This window comes from Ambystoma mexicanum, chromosome 7p, assembly GCF_040938575.1.
Source record: "Ambystoma mexicanum isolate Mex_15411 chromosome 7p, UKY_AmexF1_1, whole genome shotgun sequence".
Taxonomy (NCBI): Eukaryota; Metazoa; Chordata; class Amphibia; order Caudata; family Ambystomatidae; genus Ambystoma; species Ambystoma mexicanum.
In genome coordinates, this window is record NC_090939.1 from 605515286 (window position 1) to 605537466 (window position 22181).

A 22181-nucleotide genomic window follows, 5' to 3' on the forward strand; every position below is an offset into this window, starting at 1 on the left:
GGGGGTGAGGGAATGTAAGACAGGGGTGGGAATTGTGACTTTAGGATTGTCTCTAAAAACACATATATTTTTTCTTGTTTTTCTCTCTATTGCTCACTGTCTGTTTGCTTCTCCTCCTGACATTTATGTCGACCGAAGATAAACGGTAATTTTACACTGCAAAGCTTTGTGCAGAGTGGCAAACACAACAGCATTGTAAATAGAAGTCAAACAAATGCCATTTCCTTGGAACCACTGGAAATCTTGCTGGTTATTAATGCTTTCATAGTCTGTGCAGAAAATCCCAGCACTGCACATAAAGTCGCACATGCTTCTGTTTATCCAACGTCTCCCAACCTCTGGCTGTGGGCAAATTACACCGGCATGCTCCAAATGTCCTCTTGGTGTCATTGATGAGAAAATCACCTTTGCAGTAAGAAATATCTGCATCACAGCTGTCATCAACTTTTTTAAGTAAGCAAGCAAACGTGAGTACGAATTGCGCCCCAAATACAGTCCTCCAAAATGCACGACCACCACATCTACAGTACCAACAGAGGCCACAAATTTGCAAAGGAGATCCATGCACCCGAAACCCCATTTATAAACTGTGCCCCAAAAAACCTGCACTCCTTCCAACTGAAAGTCAGTATCAAAGCCTCTTTCCATGGCATACCTGTACAGATCGCACACAAAAGTATCACCGACTATAAGCACTCGCCGTCTGTCCATCTCTGCCAACTTCACTGCATCAAACTTTGGGTAAATATGTCACCGCCCCTTCTGGTGTACCACACCCTCGAATCCTCATTGGAGAATCCCCACAGTTCCATTTGCGAAGACTCCATGCTCAGAAGGTCATGATGTGGCACGTGCGCTTTCCCAGCTACAGCTAGGGCCACGCCCCAGTAAAGCAGACACAATATTTTTTCCCTTTGCACTCGAATTTCCCAAACTCCCTTACTGGCGGCTATTGGCGACTATGAAATTTGCAAAAACGCATGCACCAATCACTTACTAAACCTCGGCATTGCACACTATAATTTCTGTACACAACTCCATATTTCCCATTAAGCACCCTGAGAACACGTTCCCTATGCTTCCAAAGCTCCTCCACCCGAAACCTTTCCTACAGGATGCCCTATTTCAGCATCCACAATGATCCTGCAGCGCACCCAGCACATCTTTCACCATGCACACAACATTCTACCCTTGCCCACACCCAGAACAACACTATGAATCCATGCATGCGACGATGTGGGCAGCTAACATTGTGCACAAACGTAATATACATAACGGCACTTCAACCCAACTTCCTCACACCAGAAAGCACCCATTCACGAAATCAGGTCGCAATTAGCAGCATCCACAAACATACCACAGCCTCCATCACCCCTACCCACTGCCATTCACAAAGTATTGTGTCACTACCAACCTACCCACAACCTTTTCACAAAACTGGCCCTACTTCAACAAATCAGCACACCACCATCGTCAAGTACACATCAAAAACTTTACCATGTTGTAACAGTGTCCTCACCTGCAAAACCAAACATGCATGCATGGCATCTCACTTCTCCTGCTCTATTGCGTCTGAAATGTGCTCCACACCCATTCTTTACAGATCACCACCCTCTTACTGCTGCATAATCCAATGCCTGCACCAATCACTTACTGAACCTCGGCATTGCACACTATAATTTCTCTACACAACTCCATATTTCCCATTAAATACTCTGAGAACACGGTCCCCGTTGCTTCCAAAGCCCCTCAACCAGAAACTTTTCCTATAGGATGCCCTATTTCAGCATCCACAATGATCCTGCAGCGCACCCACCACACCTTTCGCCATGCACACAACAGTCCACCCTTGCCCACACCCAGAACAACACTATGAATCCATGCATGCGACCATGTGGGCAGCTAACATTGTGCACAAACGTAACATACATAGCAGCACTTCAACCCAATTCCCTCACACCATAAACCACCTGTTAGGAAAGATTTCTTAATTGTGGGCAATTTTCCTTCCATGTGGCAACCCCTAAACTTGTTGCTGTTGTTTTCACCATGATCTAGACTTTGCCAGAGAAGTGCAGCCTTCTGCCGCACTCCTCTGGGCTTTCACTCCATTCTTACGGGGAAACTGACATGCCCTTAAGACAGTCAGTACCGGGAAACGCTGTTTTCCGTAGTTTCTTTATCATGTTGCACTTCAACCCAACTCCCTCACACCATAAACCATCCGTTCACGAAAGCAGGTCGCAATTACCAGCACCCACAAACATACCAAAGTCTCCATCACCCCTACTCACAGCCATTCACAAACTAGTGTGTCACTACCAACCTACCCACAACCTTTTCACAACATTAGCTCTACTTGAACAAATCAGCACACATCATAGTAACCAAGCACATTTATGGTGCACTTCTAACATATTCTCTTCCAGACTATCAGTATGCAAACCCAGCACCCAGTGCCCACACTGCATGCCTTTTCACACCACCATCGCCGAGAACACATCAAAAACTTTACCATGTTGTAACAATGTCCTCACCTGCAAAATCAAACATGCACGCATGGCACCTCACTTCTCCTGCTCTATTGCGTCAGGGCACCACCCTCTAACTGCTGCAAAATCCAAAATGAATTATTGCTGTGCATGTCCTAAACTCCTAACATGCATGCAACAGTCTAGGCCTTCAACACTCTCACGGCTACATAATGGCACCATCCAGTTCACCATATCACCAACTACCACAATCCACATACACAGTATGGCCACCAGCACTCCTACCCAACCTGCACACCACCATACAGCTATACAGGATAAATGTGCTACACTTACCACAATGTAGAAACACAACACTGTCTCCTGCACCCCTGTGCACTTTCATTAACATAGTACGTACGTACCCACTTCCATTTCCAAAGTAATGTGTCACTGTAAACCTACCCACATACTGTTCACAACATTGCTCCTACTCTAACCAATCTGCACACACCACACTATGCAAGCACCCCCCTGTACCGCATACAGAGTCACACATGCATTGCAGCAATGTGTGAGCTGAAGCCCTAGGTTCTTGAAAGCATGGCCTTTGGCCATGCATCCAATAGTGTAATCCTTCACCAAACACACCCACAACTGCATGCACCCATGCATGTCACCATGTCCCCAACTACCGCTTCCAGCCACATAGCACAGGCACCATGCTCCCACCCACCCTGTGCCATAACCAATTCACTCCCCTTCTGAAATTCACCTGCCACCACTCACCACGGACAGAGGTCACTCCAGACAGGTCGCCAATAGAGAACCAAAACACTGTCTCCTGCACCCCTGTGCACTTTCATTCACATACTACAGACGTACCCACTTCCATTCACAAAGTATGGTATCACTGCCAACCTACCCACATAGTGTTCGCTATAGTAGCCCTACTCCAACCAATCTGCACACACCACACTATTCAAGCACCCCCTCTACCGGATGCAAAGTAACACATGCCTAGTAGCGGTGGCTGAGCTGAAGCCCTAGGCTCCTCAGAGCATGGGCTCCGGCCTACGGCCTTCGGCCATGCACCCAATAGTCTAATCTTTCAATAGACCCACTGCAACTATATGCATCCATGCATGCCACCATGTCCCCAACTACCGCTCTCTATCCGCATAGTACAGGCCTGTGCAAATCACTCCCCTTCTTAAAATCACCTGCCACCACTCACCACAGAAAGAGGTCACCGCAAACCACTCTCGGCCGAAGCTAGCGTGCCGTTAGGACAGCTGCCTGTAATCACCACACAAAGATGTCCACTGTCTAGGAACCCGGGAAATCGCGCTATACGCACCAATATTGCAGCCACTCTTCCATCTTCTTCCACCTACTTACATATGTCACATTAACCACTTGTCACTCCCCCACCTTTTCCCTCCCTTGCTGCGGCCAACACATGGTGAACGGTACATTTTGCAGACCCTTCCGCTGGCACACTGACCTCCGAGACACCATGGCGGCATTTCCCAAACATTGTTGACGCACAGCACGCTTCCCTCCAGCCAACCACCGGCCATGTCCAAAGTTCTCCTACAGCACACTGTACCGCAGACCAATGACACTTCGGTCCGCGGAGCGAACAGGGAAATGAGACCGCATAGTGTACCCAGATATCACACATTTTTAGAGGCGTACATTTCAGTAGTTTCTGACAAAAGTACTGGTCGTATACCCACCAAAGACACAAAAGCACGCTTTCTGACCCAAACCCCCGCTCCTGCAGAAAATTTGGTGAAAATACGTCCAGCTGTTCGGGCTGTAGCAGTGTGCAAAGTTTTTCCCCATTCAGTCTATGGAAAAACACATTTTTTTGGGACCCTCCCCTATAACTTTGCCCCCTCCCCACGAAACCTTCCCCAACTTGGCGAAATACAGAGCTGACCATATACTTTTTTTTGCAAAGTTTGGTGACGATTCGTCCAGGCGGAGCAAAGTTAGAAGCCGCTGAATAGGTGCTCTTCCTATGAGTTTAGCAATTTAACCATAACAACACGGCCGTTACCGCGGGCGTGTAATGCTTTTTTTTTAAATCAGTTGATTTTAATGTGCTGATATCTTGATACTTACTTTAAATAAAGGGTATATTTGTTTGTTTGTTTATTTATTAATAGGGCGCACTGAACCCGAAAGTAGCTGGGCGCAACAAAGTATAAGAATACTTAATAGCTTAGTTACAGGTTAGACAGGTGGGGGTTACACAAGGTTATATAATACAAAATAAGAACAGCAGAAAAAAAGATGCAAAAGGAACTCAAGTACTGAATAATGATGAACAGTAGGTAGGTAGGTTTGTCTGCCAGGTACAATAGTAGAAGAGTAGTTGGCTCTAGATTTGGAAATTACCTTGCTGGGCTCTGTATTCTTGGTGCATCGGGGTAGAAATTGCATCGCAGTCAACAACGTGTAAGAGCAATTCTTTAAAACCCATAAGCAAGATAGCCAGGAACAAAAACCCCCCTTTCGCCAGGTACAATAGTAGTTACAGTGGTCGTCATATATTGTTAGTGGTAGCCTATTCAGAGTGTTACGCCTGAAGCTGAGGAAGGATTGGTCAGTTCTGAGGGAGAGAGCTAGTGCGTTCCAAGATTGGGCTGCTTTTACTGGGAAGCTACTTCATCCAGATTTTATTAGTTTAAATTTTGGGATGTTTGGCAGATGGAGTTCACTTCCCTCAAGGAGCAGGTAGAGGTTTTCCTTGAGATTCTCTCTGTTCGGTACAGGGGTGCTGCATTGTTGAGGCATTTGATCATAAGGGAAACTGTTTTAAGCAGGATTCTATTGCTAATCTTCAGTCAGTGGTATTCTTTTCTGATTTTTGAGACATGTTCTCTGTTCGGTATGTTCAGGGCAGTTCTAAGCGCATTGTTCTGAAGGATTTGGATCTCATCTAGGATGTATTTATTTGCGCCTAAGTATAGGGCATTACAATAATCCAATTTTGAGAGTATTAGGGCATTGGCAAGGATGATGCAACTAGATTTGGATAGGAAAGGCCTACAGGCCCTGATGAGCTTACATGTGTAGGAAGATGAGGATGCCATGGAGTTTACCGGTTTGTTTAAGGATATGGTAGAGTCAAGGTAAAAACCTAATGTTTTTACTTCTTTGACTACCTTAATTGTAATACCATCAATGTCGAAGGCAGATTAGTTGGTATCCAGTTTTTTTTAAATTCGCGGCCGATCCACGAATTAGGAGTTCTGTTTTATCGTCATTCAGGCAGAGGTGAATAAACAGTTTGTTACAACTGTTACAACTGTGAATATACAGTTTGTTCATTATTTTTCTGTTTCCTCATGTGAGTGTGTGTGTGTAAACTGTAGCTTACTATAACCCGCTCCCCTAGTAAGAATGGAGCCAGTCTGCGATGTCATGCTACTATTGCGAGAGCCTGGAAAACCTTGGTGAAAACCCTGCCTAATGCTACTAGTTGGTCTTCAAAAGTCCTCTCAAGAGGATTCATAGAAAAATCTTTCTGATACTTTTTATCCCATTTCACCATAGACTTAAGCTTTAAAATATGCCAGTTCTAATTTCTTTTGATAAAACATTCCTTGGGGAGTAAATGCTGACTCCTGCTCCAATTTTCCCAGGTGGATTTGGTATCTCTTGCTTTGTTTGTTCGCCTGCTCCAATTCAGGAGCCACATTTACAGCCCAACAATCACTAGCGTCCGCAGAAGCTGGCTAAGCAAATCTGAAAACTATTTCATGTTTACTGAGAGATGAACAAATTTAAGGCTCTTAATACATTTCTTTTAGACACATCCCACGGGAGAGAACTCTCCATCAAATCACCAAAATCTGCCATGCCATTACTGACAACAAAGAAAAGCCTCTGTTCATCTGACAACCTCTCTGGCTTTGGCCTGGTTGCTAAATTTAGCCCAAGGACTACAGGGGCAACAAAACCATAGCAGCTTTTTTTTACAGTGGCAAGCCATCTAGTAACACGTACAAAAGGTGCATTGGTAAGCATTGACAAGCATCCTCATTTCATCAAAAAACTGCTTTAGTTCTTTATCCAACAAGATATATGAGGGTCATTAGGAGTTGGGCAGTGCAGGTTAAATGCAATTGTATTACCATATAGTGCTGCATTACCGCACCGCCCAACTATGAGTTGAGTGGAAAGTTGGAAGATTCCACTCCAGCTATGAGCTGGAGGTAAATGTGCTGACTTTCTGCCCATTTTCGGCAGTATTATGGCAGCGGAATTACCAGCACTGTAATTCCGCCGAAAAGGCCCCATTGAGTCCTATGCACTCCAAATAAATGGGTATTTACACTGCCACTTGTAATCCGGCGGTAATACCGATGAACCAAGTGGTAGTAACGGTAATTGTGTTGGCCGTTATTCCGGCAGATTAAACCCAACCCATAATGACCCCCTATAGTATCCGGGGGCTTTATGCCTTCATTGTCCCTTGCAGAATGAAGAAGCAGTGCGAAAGAATGGCCCATCTCCAGTCCCTGTGCTCCTTCACATTTCTGAATGATAGATCATGGGGCAACTTTAAAACAATGTGAAAACTCATAACGTACGCCACAATTGGCTGTCCGGCATCAGAATGGCCTGCAAGACAGAAGCAGCCTTGACCTATCAGAGAAGACCTTTCTTCAGCTCTTGATGAAGGCACGTCGAATGTCCTGAACATGCTTAACCTATCCATGGCCTACTACAATATGCTAGTCCATGGGAACATTATCCACTGGCAACGGCTAAAGGAATGAGCGTAGGTTTGTAGGGCAACCCTAAAATGGATTTGGTCGCTTCTCTCTAAATTTAGACAACAGATGATCATTAACCTCATTGGCCCCACATAATTCTAAACAAAAGAAAAACTCCTGCATATATGGCCCCTGACACATACTGAAAACACACCCTTCTAGATGATAGAGAACCGATTCTGTCCAGACTGATCTAAGACACAGATTTTGCTTCTGCCGTACTACTTGAGGAACAAGTTACCATTTAAGTAGCTGCAAGAACTAGGATCCTCCCCAGGTCCAGCACAGAAAGCAAAATACCTGAGTGCCATATTCAAACTGCACCTCTGCCCACCTCCCCCACAAATAAAAGATGCTGTCAAGAAAATAAACTTGTGACTTATGCTTCCAAGGTTGCTCTATTGGCTCTTCCAGTCAAAAGACCTGACCTGTTAAAAGAGACACAATCTGATAATAGCCTACCGTAGGATTCTGATTACAGAGGCCAACGTTGCTTACTACTCCACCACCATTGTGGCAGCCTCTAACAGGAACAAAGCCCTCTTTGAAGTAGTCAAGCAATGTATCAAACCCCTACCCAAACCGAGGTACCAGCAACTCAGGAAGAATGCAACGGAATCAACATATTTTTTAACAAAAAATACACAAAATCTGAGAGACCATTGAATCAATCTCTCACAGCATTATTGCCCCCTGGAATATGGCACGTACACTGCCCCTCTAGACTGAATGTTATTCTCTCTCTTCCCCAGAGCTCCTAAAAACAATTGCGTCCCTCAAACCTACTTCTTACTCTAACAATATAACCCTTGCCTCCATCATTAAACTACTTTCGGGCCCAGTGCTCAATACGCTCCTCTGCGTCATTAATTGCACCCTCACAGAAGGGTCATACCTGAACACCCTCACGATTGGTCTCATACGACCGCTTTCGAAAAACCAACCCTAGATCCAAACCCTAGATCCAAACGACCCAGCCAACTACCTGCCCATTATGAACCTCCCGTTTATATTGGCAACATTTTGGAAAAACTAGTCGCTAGACAACTACTCGCCAGAATCGAGCAACTTCTCCTCCCAAATGACTATCAGTCAGGGTTCTGCCCCAAGTTTAGCATCAAGGCTGCCACCATCCAAGTGGTGGATAATGCCCTCCAAATCATGGATAAGGCCAACTCATGCCTCCTCATCCTCCTTGACCTCTCGACTGCATTAAACACTGTTGACCACTGCATCCACCTCTCCCTCCTTGCCGAGAGGATGGGATTTTCTGGCACTGTGCTGATTTGGTTTAACTCCTACCTCTTGGGCAGACACCAGATCATCCAGATGAACTTGTTGCATTCTAACTGACTCCAGGTCTCCTGTGGTGTGCCCCAAGGCTCCATGTTATCACCAATCCCTCCACCGAGATCTCAATATAGTATCCACCAATACCCAGATCATACCCAGTTGTACGTGAGAGTAAATAGCGTGCACCACATCATTCATCTCTGTGATTACCTAACCATCTTCCAGTCCTGGATGTTGACTGCCTACCTCAAACTAAACCCATTCAAGACTGAATTCATCAGTCCACCCACTAAAATACAACGTATCCAACAATAGCTCGATGATATGCGCCTCAGAGGATTTGACCAACAACTGTCTGACCCATCAAAATTCGTAGGCTTCACCATTGACAGCAGTATGTTCTTCCAGAAACACATAGCAAGAAGACCCAAACAGCCGTGCTCTGAATCTCCACCCTTTGGAAAATCAAATCCTCCATCCTGCCACAGGATTTCCGGATCGTAGTGCAGGCCCTTGTGGTCTCGCACATCGATGGGGGAAATGCCCTCCTGCCGGGGCTACAAGAAGCTCACTTGGCTCCCCTAAAAGCAGTCCACCATGCTGCAGCACGTCTTATTACGGGTGCACAGAAATTTGACCGAAACACCCCTGTCTTCAGAAAACTCCATTGGCTTCCTCTCCAGGTTCGTATACTGTTAAAGACTGCATGTATCATCTACAAAGCAGTCATAAGTAGTACACTAGCGAACCTGGCAGCTAAGCTCCACATATTTGGTTGCACAAGCACCTCGCACAGAAAATCAACCAACTGGTTTGAATCACAGCTCATCCATAAGGAGAGAACCTGCAAACAATCCATCTCTTGTCACGCAACCCACCCTCTGGATCTCAATCCCGGTGTTGGCTCGGAATGCCCCCACAATTCTCAATTTTTGCGAATCTCTCAAAAAATGGCTTTTTCAAAAACACCTGACCAAGGACTAATTCCAATGGATGAACATACCGATGCACAGACCTCAACTCACAGTCCTGCGATATTGTTGAAAGATGTCAGCCCAAATGCTGGTTACCCACACTCTGTACAGCGCTCTGCTGCTCTCGAGCAAGGCCAGCGCTTTTGAACAATAAAACAAAAAAATAAAACATATGATGTCCCTTCCTGTTAAGGTGATGGAACACAGGGCAGGAAATGGAGGGCAACTGAAGAAAAATGCTTGCAAAGAGGTTAACAATAAAAAAGGGGATGAGGTCTTCCATTGAAAGTCAACAAAAGAGCAAACTGAAACAGCGAGGAACAAGGTATATTTTAATTTAGTACAAAACGATCTCCCCCTTAACAAGATCATTTGCTTTTGTTCCCCTGCAGCATCTGTGGCACTGTTTACTCAGGCACCCCGAACAAAGACACACTAGCTCTAACAATTATTGAAATACAACCAATTAGGCAGTTTTTAAATTTTCAGTCAGTCAGCCAATTCACTTTATTTCAACAATTGTCATAAAAGTACATAAAACATGTATCACAATAATCATAAATTGCATTGATAGAATACAAAAAGAATTCAAAAACGCACTAAAATCACATTCAATCATAACGAAAAATATTGGTTAAACCCAGACATGACTTCAAAAATCCATAAATACTGTATGATAAAGGAAAGTCAATTTTTCAACTATATACTACGGATACTTCTCGCAGGAGTATACTGCTCTTGTCCCATTAGAAACTAGGTATATACAAATTGCAAAGATGCTATCCATGTAAGGAAGTGCATTGAAAATGTGCAAAGGTAATGGAACAGTGTTAATAGTCGTGTTCCTTAAACATGATTTCAAGTATCTTCTTAGATCGATATACGCAGGACAGTGAAATAAAAAGCGTTTGATTGATTCTGTGCCAATATTACATATTTGGCATTGACACAGGAGGATATCAATTCTCAACTTAAATAACAAAATTCTGATAAAATGACTGGGTGCTAAATCAAGAAACTGTTCATAAAATTGGGAGGTTTTGATGGTTAAAAAGTTGGTTGCTACTTCAGTGATCGAATAATATCTTTTCCTGGTACCAATCAATGAGTTTACATTTTAGGTGGCCGTCCTATAATACTGCCCTCTTGTAAACACGTTACTGGCTCTCAGTGGAGCAGAGGATATAGCAGAAGTCAAGGCAGGGAACCACTGATGCAGACCCAGAGACTCAGCGGTGTCGTTAGGTAGATAGGATTGTGTGAAACACAGAGACTATACCTTCATTGGGAGCCCGCTGCAGATCCTCCAACAAATTAAGACTGTGTCCGCATTTCCCTCCCTAACTTGCAATCCCTTCCTGTAGCCCTCTGTGCCCACTGTCTACATGTCCTTCCAAGTGTGCCCTTGGCAGTCTATCCTTCATATCGCTTCTATATTTTTTTATTCTTTAAATACTGGTTCCCCTTGTTCCACAGCACTACGTTGCTTCACAGCTAGGTTTGCACGGTATAAAAACCAGCTCACAGAGGATTACGTTTAGAATCATCCATAAAATGTGTAATAGAGGTTTCTGTGCCCCCCCCCCAGGATTTGTGAGACCGCCCCTTCTATCACCTGAGAATCTTGTTACTGCTCACTGGGTCGGTGGCCCTTTAAGCTGTGGTAGGTAAAATTTCACTTACTACTATTTTTACCTCTATATTTGTGGTCTCCCAACTTTTTGCTTTTGTTTCAGCCTCCGGTCCTGACTTTTTGCCAGTAGAACACAGCCTTCAGCTGCACTCCACTGGGCTTTTGCTCATCGTTCTGCGGAAACTGACTTCTCCTTCTGACAGTTAGTACTGGGAAACACTGTTTCCCTTAGTCTTATGACTTTGTTGCCACTTTTGGCAACTGTATTTCAGTGTGCAAAGTACATTACATTACCGCACACTGGGGTCCTTGCTTTTCCAGGCCCTAGACATTCCTTAAGGATTTTTTGGTAACTGGACAATGTGGCAGTCTATCCTTTATATGGCTTCTATATTTTTCTATTCTTCAAATACTGTTTCCACTTGTTCCACATTACTACGTTGCTTCACAGTGTCATGGCCTGGGGGGGATGGCGTGTGTGGAACCGATGGAAACGGCATCCACCATTGAAGGTTCCATCACATACTTCACAGCGTCGTGTGTAGGTCTAGTTACTTGTTGCTTCACGTCCGACGCCGGTTGTTATCATTCGTCATTTCCGGCTCTCTGACGCGTTGCAACGTCCTTAGGTTTTCTGCCGATACTGTTGCCTTTGCTCCTTCGGACTTCCCTCCAGCTTTGTTTTTCTAGTCAGCGTACTTCCCCTTCCTTCTGCCTACTTTTCTTCCTTGTACCTCCTCTCTGATTTCCTCTCTTGCTCCCGTCTTTGGTCCTCTTTCCGTTTTCCCCCTTCTGTCTTCGTTTTCCTTGCTGGTTCCTTTCCTCCTTGTTTTCTTTGCTGTTTCCGACTTTGTGTTCTGTCTACCCGTGTACCGAATATTGCCTGCCTTTGGATTGCCTCTGCTAACCCATTGACTCTGTTCAGCTGACCCGTGTACCAGACCCGGCCTGCTCCCGGATTGCACTCTCTGGATTCCTTTGTGCTGTTCTTGTTCCGGGTACCTCACTCCGAAACTTATGTGCTGATACTTCACGTTGTGCCACTGCTCTCCAGTATCATCTACTCCTTATCTGCCCTTGTCCTCCAGACTTCTCACGTTAATCGGACTCCAGGATTTACCAGATACCCATATCACCATTGACACGCCTAGGAGACTCTGTTGGGTTTTTTTATGCCTCTGGCTTTTTCCCCACATTTGGCTACCACGGAGGATTGCCCACTGACCATCTATTAGGTGTCACTGTGACGTCCTTCCTTGGGCCCCCATATCTACATAAAAAAAAGGAGAGAACCGGACCCAAAGGGAAAAAGAAACCGACACTTAGGTGGAAAAGCAGAGGTGAGGAGGAAGGGGAGGTGGGAGAAACTGAGTCCTCTTTTGAAGAGGAGGATATAACCGACCATTGTGACACACAGCTAGGTTTACGCAGTATAAAAACCAGCTCACAGAGGATTATGTTTAGAATCATTCATAAAATTAGTAATTCTTGGGGCAAGGCTGGACATACCTCTAAAAGGCAACCTCTTCTTAAACATTGGCCAGCTCTCTGATGACATTCCGTCCCTCTCCGAAACAGTGTGCCAAGTTTACTTTTTTTTTTAAGTTCTTTTTATTAGTTTTACAACACAGAAAAAAAGTGCATTTCCCAACTCCCCCTCTCCGTCCCCCTGAAGGCAGCTGCATTATGTCCGTAGTCCATTAGCGCCATGGACCGATCTCCACAAATTGTCCAATTTATAACAGAGAAACAACCCTTCCCAACTACCCCCCCACCCCTGGGAGTGGCTCCTCCTTGTCCGTGATCCATTACCTCCATGGGTCACTCACTAATGTTCACTGCAAGTCCAGTAGTCGCAAGCGCTGAGGGCGCCACCCGATCCAAAAGTCATCTTTAAGAAAGGCCAAAGTTTCCTCCCAGTCCCTTGCGAAGGACTGTAGATTGTTATCCTTCGCATATGTTGCCCATTCAAGTGCCACAATTTCCCAGAGCTTCCGCAACAAGTCCTGCAAGAGAGGAACCTCCATACTCTTCCACCTCTGTGCTATTACTGTCATAGCTGCAATCGTAAGGAACGCCCTTGCTTTCCCCCGGGACTTAGGAGGCTCCCTCGCCCTGATGCCTCGCCCAACTCTTAAAAGGACCTCCTCTGGGGGTCTGCTACTTCCTGGCCCGTATGCTTGCTCCTGAGCCCTCTGGACCTCCAACCAAAATGGCCTAATTTTTGGGCATGTACACCAGATATGCTGTACCGTGCCTTTCATCCCACATCCCCACCAACAACTCCCAGAGGTAGTGGGATATATCTTCCAAAGACGGGCTAGTGTATAATGCCACCCGAACAAGATTTTGTACCACATTTCCTGTAGCTGAGATGCTTTGACCTGTCTGGGAATTTTCCTCCATAACCTTTCCCACTCTTCTCACTCGATTGCCCTTCCCAAGATCTGTTCCCACCTCCACATATACGGCCATTGGCTTCTAACAGTTGCCTCGTCCAAGATCTCATATAGATTAGATAATAGACCCCTGGATCCGTCATTAGCTAGGAGAAATTTCTCAAACCGTGTCTTTTCCCTTGTTGTGGCCTGTTTGTTCACAGGGTTCAAGACCCAGTGACGTAACTGCGCGTATGTAAGCCTTTCCCCCTCCTTCCCTCCATATTCCCTCTTACAATCCTCGAATGAGAGAATTCTCCCCCCTGAAACATATCGCCCAGCCATTTACAGCCCCCCTCTTGCCACTGCTTAAATGCTCCTCCCTCCATCCCTAGGGTGAAGTCTCCATTGCGAAACAGGGGTGTAAAGGGGGAAGGAAAGGTTGTGATCCCCTTAGTTCTCACCAATTTGTCCCAGTTCTCCGCCATCAGTTTCTTAATGGTGCTTTCATATACATGCTTGGGCTTATGCTGTTTTGGGAGCCACAGGACCTCCGCCAGACTGCGATGTACTACCGCTCTGTCCATTGCCACCCATTGTTTATCTTGTGTGGCCTCCCCCTCCCGGAGCCAGTCTGTAATTAGTCGTAGCTGCGTTGCCTCATAATACTATTGAAAATTCAGTAATGCCAGTCTCCCCTCCGGTCTAGGAGCCATCAACAGTTGCCTACTGATCCGCGGTTTTTTCCCTTCCCACAGGAAGTCTCTGGTCAGAGATCCCAATTTCTTAAAGAAACCTGCAGGAATTGCCTGAGGTATTGCCTGGAAAAGATACAACAAGCGTGGAAGAGTTACCATTTTAACCGCCACCACCCTGCCCAACCACGAGTTCCAAAGACCCCTCCACCTGTGGTAGTCCCGTTTGATATCCTTTAACAGAGGAGGGTAATTAGCTTGGTACCAACCTGCCAGGGTCGGCGTGATTTTCACACCCAGATATCTGATTCCCCCCGGGCTCCATATGAGTGGGTTAGCTACCGTCAGGGACTCCCGATTCTCTGCCTTTAAAGTCAGATTCAGGATTTCCGATTTGCCAAAATTAATCTTAAGACCAGAAGCTTCCCCGAATTCCTCCAGTAATTTCCAGCTTAGTCGAATAGACTCTATCGGCGCCGTCAGGGTTAACAACATATCATCGGTAAAGGCTGCTACTTTTTGTTCTACTCCCCCAAATGGAATGCCCCTTATATCCTCTGTCTCCCTGACAGCCTGCAATAGGGGCTCCAGATAGATTGCATAGAGCATAGGAGACACGGGGCAGCACTGTTTAGTACGCCTACTCACTCTAAAGGACCTAGACATAGACCCATCTACCGCTATTCTCATAGTGGGCGTTTGGTAGTTGACCTGGACCATGCGTAGAAAGTTCCCACTAATACCCATCTTTCGCATCACCTTAAACTGGAAAGACCACTCCACACAGTCAAACGCTTTTTCTGCGTCCAAAGATAGGAGGACCACGGGAGTGTCTGTTCTGTGAGTCTTCTCCACCAAGTGGGCCACCCTCCTGATGTTGTCCAGCATCTGCCGGCCTCTTATAAACCCCGCCTGATTCGGGTGGATCCGATCCGGGAGAAACCCCTCCAGTCTGTTTGCCAATATTTTTGTGAAGATCTTGGCGTCGATGTTAATCAACGCTATGGGTCTATAAGATTTTCTCTCCTCAGGGTTCTTCTTGGGCTTCAGTATAAGGGTTAGTCTGGCTTCCTCCATGGACAGAGTTATTTTCCCTGTTGTCCTAAATGTGTTATAAAGGTGAGTTAGATGTGGGGTTAATTCAGTTGCAAAAGTTTTATAGGAAGCCGTAGTGTAGCCATCTGGGCCTGGTGCCTTGTTCAGAGGTAAGCCTCTGATCACCCTCATTACTTCCTCCTCTTTAATCTCCCCGCTCATCAGTTCCGATACCTCCTTCCCAATCTTCTCCAATTCCACCTTATCTAGAAACTCTAGCTGCAAGCAGTCCTGGGGTCCTGCGACACATAGAGAGATTCATAGAAAGCCACTAACGTCTCTCGTATCTCCCCTACCTCTGTTACCCTTTCCCGATCCTGTTTTTAGAGCCGTGATGGCGTTTCTAGCTTTCACTCCCCTTAGTAAGCATGCGAGGAGAGTATCTGCCTTGTATGCTTTAGCATAGAATTGCTGGTGAACCCTGAGGAGAGGCCCCTCGGCTTTTTTGGTTTGGAGAATTTCCAATTGTCCTAGTGCCCTGCGATATTCCCTCATAGAGGCCCTAGTCGGGGTCACCCCCGCCTTCCACCTCGCTGTTTCGACTTCCTCTTCCAACCGCGCTTCCAACACCTTCAATTGCTTCTCCCTATGAGTCGCTGCTGCTATTAGTTCCCCCCTCAGCGTAGCCTTGAAAGCGTCCCATCTTATCTCCTCCCTTGTGTCCCCCCTCTGGTTAGTTGCAAAGAAGTTCCTAATCTTTTCTTCTATTTCCTGCTTAATTATTGGGTCTCTAAGAAGATGTCTTGGATACCTCCACATCCATACCCCTCTTTCCCTATGACCTAAATCCATTTTCAAAGATACCACTTTGTGGTCTGCTATGCCGATGGGGCCCGTCACTACCTCTCGAATCCGGCCCACTAGACTCGAAGTTACCCAAATATAGTCGATTTTAGATTGAGATCCGTGGACCCCGGATAAGTAAGTGTACCCTTCCTCCTGCCCCTTAACTTCCCGCCACACATCTCTCAGCCCTGTACCGCGCATTCTATCTTTAAGGTCCGTCGAAATCATTGCTCCACCTCCTCCTACGGGGCGCCATGACCTGTCCCGGTCCCTCTCCCAGGCTATGTTAAGGTCACCCAGCAATATTATTTGCCCCCGGGCCCTGTACTCTAGTTTTCTCAGAACCCGTTTCAGAAACTGCTCCTGACCTGCATTTGGTGCATATACCACTGCCAAGGTGTATGGGCTGTTTTGATACACCCCTATAACTAATATATACCTACCCTCCTTGTCTCTTATAATTTCAGTGACCCAAAAAAAGACCCAGTTTTTGATAGCTAAGGCTACCCCCCCCGACCTGCTCCCTCCCGATGCGTGCAGAATCTGATCAAACCCCTGTAGCTTGAGACGCCGCTGGTCTTTGGGTCTAAGATGCCTTTCCTGCAATCCCAGGATGTCCGGGTTCTCTTTTCTCGTGAATAGCTCTAGTTTCTTTCTCTTGAGGGGTTGTTCAGGCCCCTCACGTTATGTGTTAGCCACTTGAGAATGGGTTAATGTACCTCTACTTCCATTATGCCTTAAATCTCCCCAGGCCTTCCTCTTTTAGAGGCGCCCAACCGGCGGAGCATTCTAGTCACCCCCCCTGATCCCTCCTGCATCTCCTGATATTGGGTAGAATCTCTGCTCTCCATACCCTGGCCCTTGCGCGAAGCCTCTGCTGCCCTCCCCACCCTCTGAAAACCCACCCCCCCTGCCCCCACCCAGCCACCCCTCTCCCTCCCCCACCCCTAGAAGCGCGTGCCCTTCCCGCTCCGTTAGGGAAGGGACCCGTTGAGGGACTTCAGAGCTAATAACGGGCCCGCTGGTAGCGGGCCCGTTATTAGCTCCATCCCCATTCCCATTGAGCCCTATGGGGGCTCAAATGGGAATGGGGAATGGTTCCTGGAATGGGACTTACCGGGTGCTCCAAGGTCGGAATGACCCGGTAAGTCCCTATTCTGGGAACACGGACCCGGAATGCGGTAAGGAGGTGGCGCGTAATGAGGCCCTTTGTCTTGGATGGTTTCCGGTAGCATTTTGACCCTTATATTGATTCGACGGGACCTTTTTTCCATGTCCTCCATTTAAATCTCCAAATTGTGCGTGGCTGCGTCCAGTCTTTCAATTGCTTCGCTGTTGGTCATCACCTCCTTGTCCATTTCCTGCAAACCTCTCTCCAGGAGGTCCGTCCGCTCGCCCTGCTGCCGCAGCTCCTGCTTTATTTCCCCCAAGGCCGAATTGAGGTCTGCTCGTAGAAGTTGGAATTGATCCTGGAATGTCTTAGTTAAGCTGGTCTGCAAGGCGTGCATCTATCCCCTGAAGTCCTGCCTTGACATCGTGGCTGTGCTCTCCCCTTTGGGCGGTGAGACACCTCTTACTAAGTCCTCCCTCATGGCCTTAGCCATCTCCCTCACCTCCTGCATCGGCCAAATGGTAGGGAGAGTACCTGGGGCATCTCCTGAGGTTTGCTGTGCTCTCCTGCTCTTCCCCTTAGTTTTCGCAGCCATGTCAGTGCAGAGTCTGACCGTGTGGTGCACCCGCTGCCCCACCGGAGCCTCACCTCTACTCGGGGTGCCCTGCTTATACTTCAGAGGGCTTTCAAGGCTCTTCTCCATGCTGTGCTTCCTCTGGTGGTTTACTTCTCTGGACACCCAGATCAATGCTCCACGCTTCGTTCTCTTAGCTGGGCGCTTCCTTGGGCTGTCCTGCCAGTGGGAGGATATGCTTTGCCTCAGCGGCTGTCAGATAGGAACTCTTCCGTGGCAGGCGAGACACCCTCACTTGACACCCCTCTCTCCTGATGAGGACCGAGGAGGCTAACGGGCCCCGGGTTATGAGCTCTAACTTTGTGCCACTTGAGTGCCCTCCCTTCTCAGGCTTTTGGCCCCTCTGCAGCTTCCTGGAGCGGTGCTTCCCCAGACACCTCAGTCGCCAGTGGGCCCCCTCCCCTAGGGGTGATCAATCCAGTGCAGCTGGTTAACACTTCCACCGACCCCTCAGCAGGGTCGCCCTCCGCCCCTCTTCACTGTTGGCCCGGTGCTGATCTTCTTTTCTACTCCACTGGGCCTGCTGTGGGGCCGTCCGCCGGCCCACCCTCTTCTCCTCAGAGAGCGGGCCTTCTCGATGCTAGCCCTGCTGGGCATGGCTAGCGACGCTGTCAGGTACCTTCCACGGCCCCCGATGAGGCTGCTTTCTATTCCTCCTTGGTGCCGGCTCTCCCAGCCCCCACTGCCGGTGCAGAGGACACACTGCTGGGCTCCTTCCTAATGCCCCCGGGGAGGGCACCCCCACCTCCTCCGCTGTTGATGGGTTCTTCACAGGGCGCCCCCAATCCAGGTGCTGCAGCCGGCAGGCGTCCTTTTCAGACCCCTCCGGGCGTCGGCACAGCCGCGCACCGCCCCGCCTCCTGATCTCAGAGCGGGTCTCTTCACTGCAGGCCCTGCAGCCCCACAGCTGGCTGCGACCCGCTCCTCCGCCACTCGACCAGGCGCCCCACGACCTCCGCTGCGGCTCCTCCTCTTTCAGCATCGGAGCGCTGCGGGTTGCCGCCCGTCAGGACCACAACAGTCTCCCCGGTCCTCGGACCCGGCCCGACCGCTCTGACGCCACGACAGCCACTGGAGACGGACTGCCGCACCGCTCCCCATTCACCTCACACTGTCGGGTGCACAAAGTCTGCGCCTCTGTGCCCGCTGTCACAATTCCTGCCCCAATCGCTGGGTGGTGGCCATTCCCCAGCCTCAGGACCTGGGAGCTCCGCCAGCACGTCTATCCCTTGCAGGCGGCCATCTTGAAGTCGCCAAGTTTACATTTAATAGGCCCAAGCATGGAGGACTATCCATGAAGGAAGATGGGCCACCGTTACTGGAGTAACCTAGACCTACAGATAATGACTTCCAATGCTGCACACTTTCAATTACATAAAATATAACTTTTTCAGAAGGATGCCACCAGGCTAGGGATGCATCAGGATGATATAAATAGTGTTGTTATTCAAATAGGCAAAAATGAATTCAGGAAAAATATGATTGCCACATTTACCACAATTGTTTCACATTGCTGCATTAGTGAGCAAGGACTAAAGAAAACGGATTATCCAGTGGACTTTTCGGCATTATTAGTTCAACATAATCTGAAAATATACATGGAAATAACTTATTGGTCATAGCTGGAAACAGTCCTGGGCTCATCCAGCTGAGACAGCACAGGAAACAGAAGTTGGTTAACAGGAATTCGAGGCAGTGATCGGAAGTGGGCGAGAGTGGTGCCCATCTACATTTTTTAATTGCGTTTTACTGTTACTGTACTATACTTCTATTTTTAAAAAGTAACCGTTCCAGAATGGTTTCATTATAAAATAAAATTGTAGGAAGAAGTTGAAACTTGCACTTTTAGTGCACTGTAATGAACGTTCCCTTAAACAGCAGACACATTTGTTCGTGGGAGTGGCGTGGCGATGGGGTTTGTGGGGAGCAGAGACAGCCTCATGCCAGCAGAGGAATTTGATGGGGATAGAAAAGACTGGGGGCCAGCCTCTTGAGTCTATCTTCTCTTTTAGGTTGGAAAGGCAAGTAGACAGAGTCTGTATTGAGGTGGGATGCCTCATGTAAGTAATATTAACAAGTAATAATCGCATAAATAGGGACTGCGTCAAGGAAGCCCTGGACTTGGAGCAATTTACCTTGTCGTGCAATCTTCCTAGACCCAAGATAGAACTCTGCTAGCTGGCAACTCCCTTAAATCTATTGATTGTATAGCTCTTCCCTGGGGGTCCTATGAGGGTAGTCCTAGCACGCTACTGCCTGTGCTTTTGTCTGTCTAAACAGGGGTTCATGCTGGCAAGTATGGCCCTCCCGTCCAAGCAGATGTTCTGGTAGGGCTTTAAGTGGGCCGTGTGTGGTCACTGCTTAGCCCCTGCAATCTCCAAATGTTGCCCCTGAGCCGGGTCTCTGCAGGGCTCTTTGACAATATCTCCTCCTTGAAGTAATGTAAATACAAAGCTGTGTGACAATACTGCTCTTTGCCAGGAGATGTCCTAATCAGCACATCAGTTAAATACATATTGCATTGGGTTGTTTTCAAACAGGTCTGATTATTGGAAAACATTATATTAAAGTATTGTCATTACAATGATGTTAATTGGTAAATAAGAATCACAGATTTTATGATTTCATGGTGCAGTGAACTATTTTGATTTGAAGTTCTATTTTATAAATTCATATATTTATTTTGGTCAATATTTTGAATCACATTTATTATAGTCAATATATTTTTAAAGTAGAATGTACGCCCTTTCATGTTACTAGGAGCAGAAAGTATTGCCTTCACACCACTGCTCCAGACAATTAGCACATAAGAGGGAAAATGCAATAGAGGTTCCTGTGCCCTCCCCAGGATTTGTGAGAGCGCCCCTTCTATCACCTGAGACTCTTGTTACTGTTCACCGGGTCGGTGGCCCTTTAAGCTGTGGTAGGTAAAATTTCACTTAATACTATTTTTACCTCAATATTTGTGGTCCCCCAACTTTTTGCTTTTGTATCAGCTGCCGGTCCTGACATTTTGCCAGTCTAGCACAGCCTTCAGCTGCACTCCACTGGGCTTTTGCTCATAGTTGGAGTAGACTGGTGGCAGAAGAAGCTGTTCATGTATTTCTATGAACTTTTACAGAGCCAGGCACGCTTACCGCATGCGGGTCATTCACTCTCAACCTCTCCTTGGTGCCCTGCAAACGAGCCTTCTCGCAGTGTCCCTGGGGCATCCAGTGAGCTGACCAGCATGTACATTGGCACCCATGCTGGAGCGTTGCTACATCGATTTTTGGTTCGTGGTTTGGGAGAACCCTAGTTCGCACTGCAAAGCACCTTCTTGCCAAATCTCATCATCCCTACTGCTTCGGGCCAGGAGAGAAAAGTGTGCATCAGTCCACGAGACTTGGGTGCTCCTGCGTCACTGTGTGACAGTGGCACTCGCTGTTGGTGACTTTCCTGCCTTTCTTCAAGTGTCCTGAGACCAGCTGCATCAGTACGTTCTTTGTCCTACATTTGTGATGAGAGATCCAGCTCCTGATGTAAATCGGACTCACATCCGCACCTGCCTGTGCACTTGGAAGAGTAACCAAGGAGGGAATTTCGTAGTCCAGGTGACCTTCATCCCTGCCAAGTTTGAGCCCGGAGTGAGCTAAGGGCAGTGAGTAATTGTTAGGCAGAAACCTGTGCAGTTCCCTTAGGGACCACTGCAAAAGATTTAAGACTACAGGTGTTTGGCAGTAAACCCACTTGGTAGCAGTCTGTACCACACAGATTCACTTGGTAGCTGTGGCTGAGCAGTCAGACTTCCCTCAAGAAGAGTTAGGCAGTATATAGAGTATACACAATAGGTACAGAGATACAGTAGCACATGCAAACACTGACCAGAGCTTTGGTGTAAAAATATATAATTATTTATTTAAAGACACACTTGTAGATTACACTAGCACAAAAGAGGTAAGTAAATTCAGCACACAGTCACTATTATATATATACAACCCTAATTACTTATTAGACAAGTCTTAGTGAGAAACACCACTTATTTTCAGACAGAGGTGAGCGCTTAACATAAGATGGCACTCTAATAAGTTATAAAAAAGGGAGGGAAAAGGGCAGAGTTATGGAAGCACACAAATTTCAATACTTTTAAAAGAACCACAGTAAGGCAGGATAGGCAGAGTTCTAATGGAGAGCAAGGAAGTCAATTGCAAGGCCCAGCTCTTGGAGAGAGCAAGCAGAAGGGGTCTAGGTTCACACAGTGGGGTTATGCCCAAAGAGTCTTGTAGATAGTTCGCACAAAAAGGATGAAATTAAAGTCAGGAAAAGTTAGCTAGGT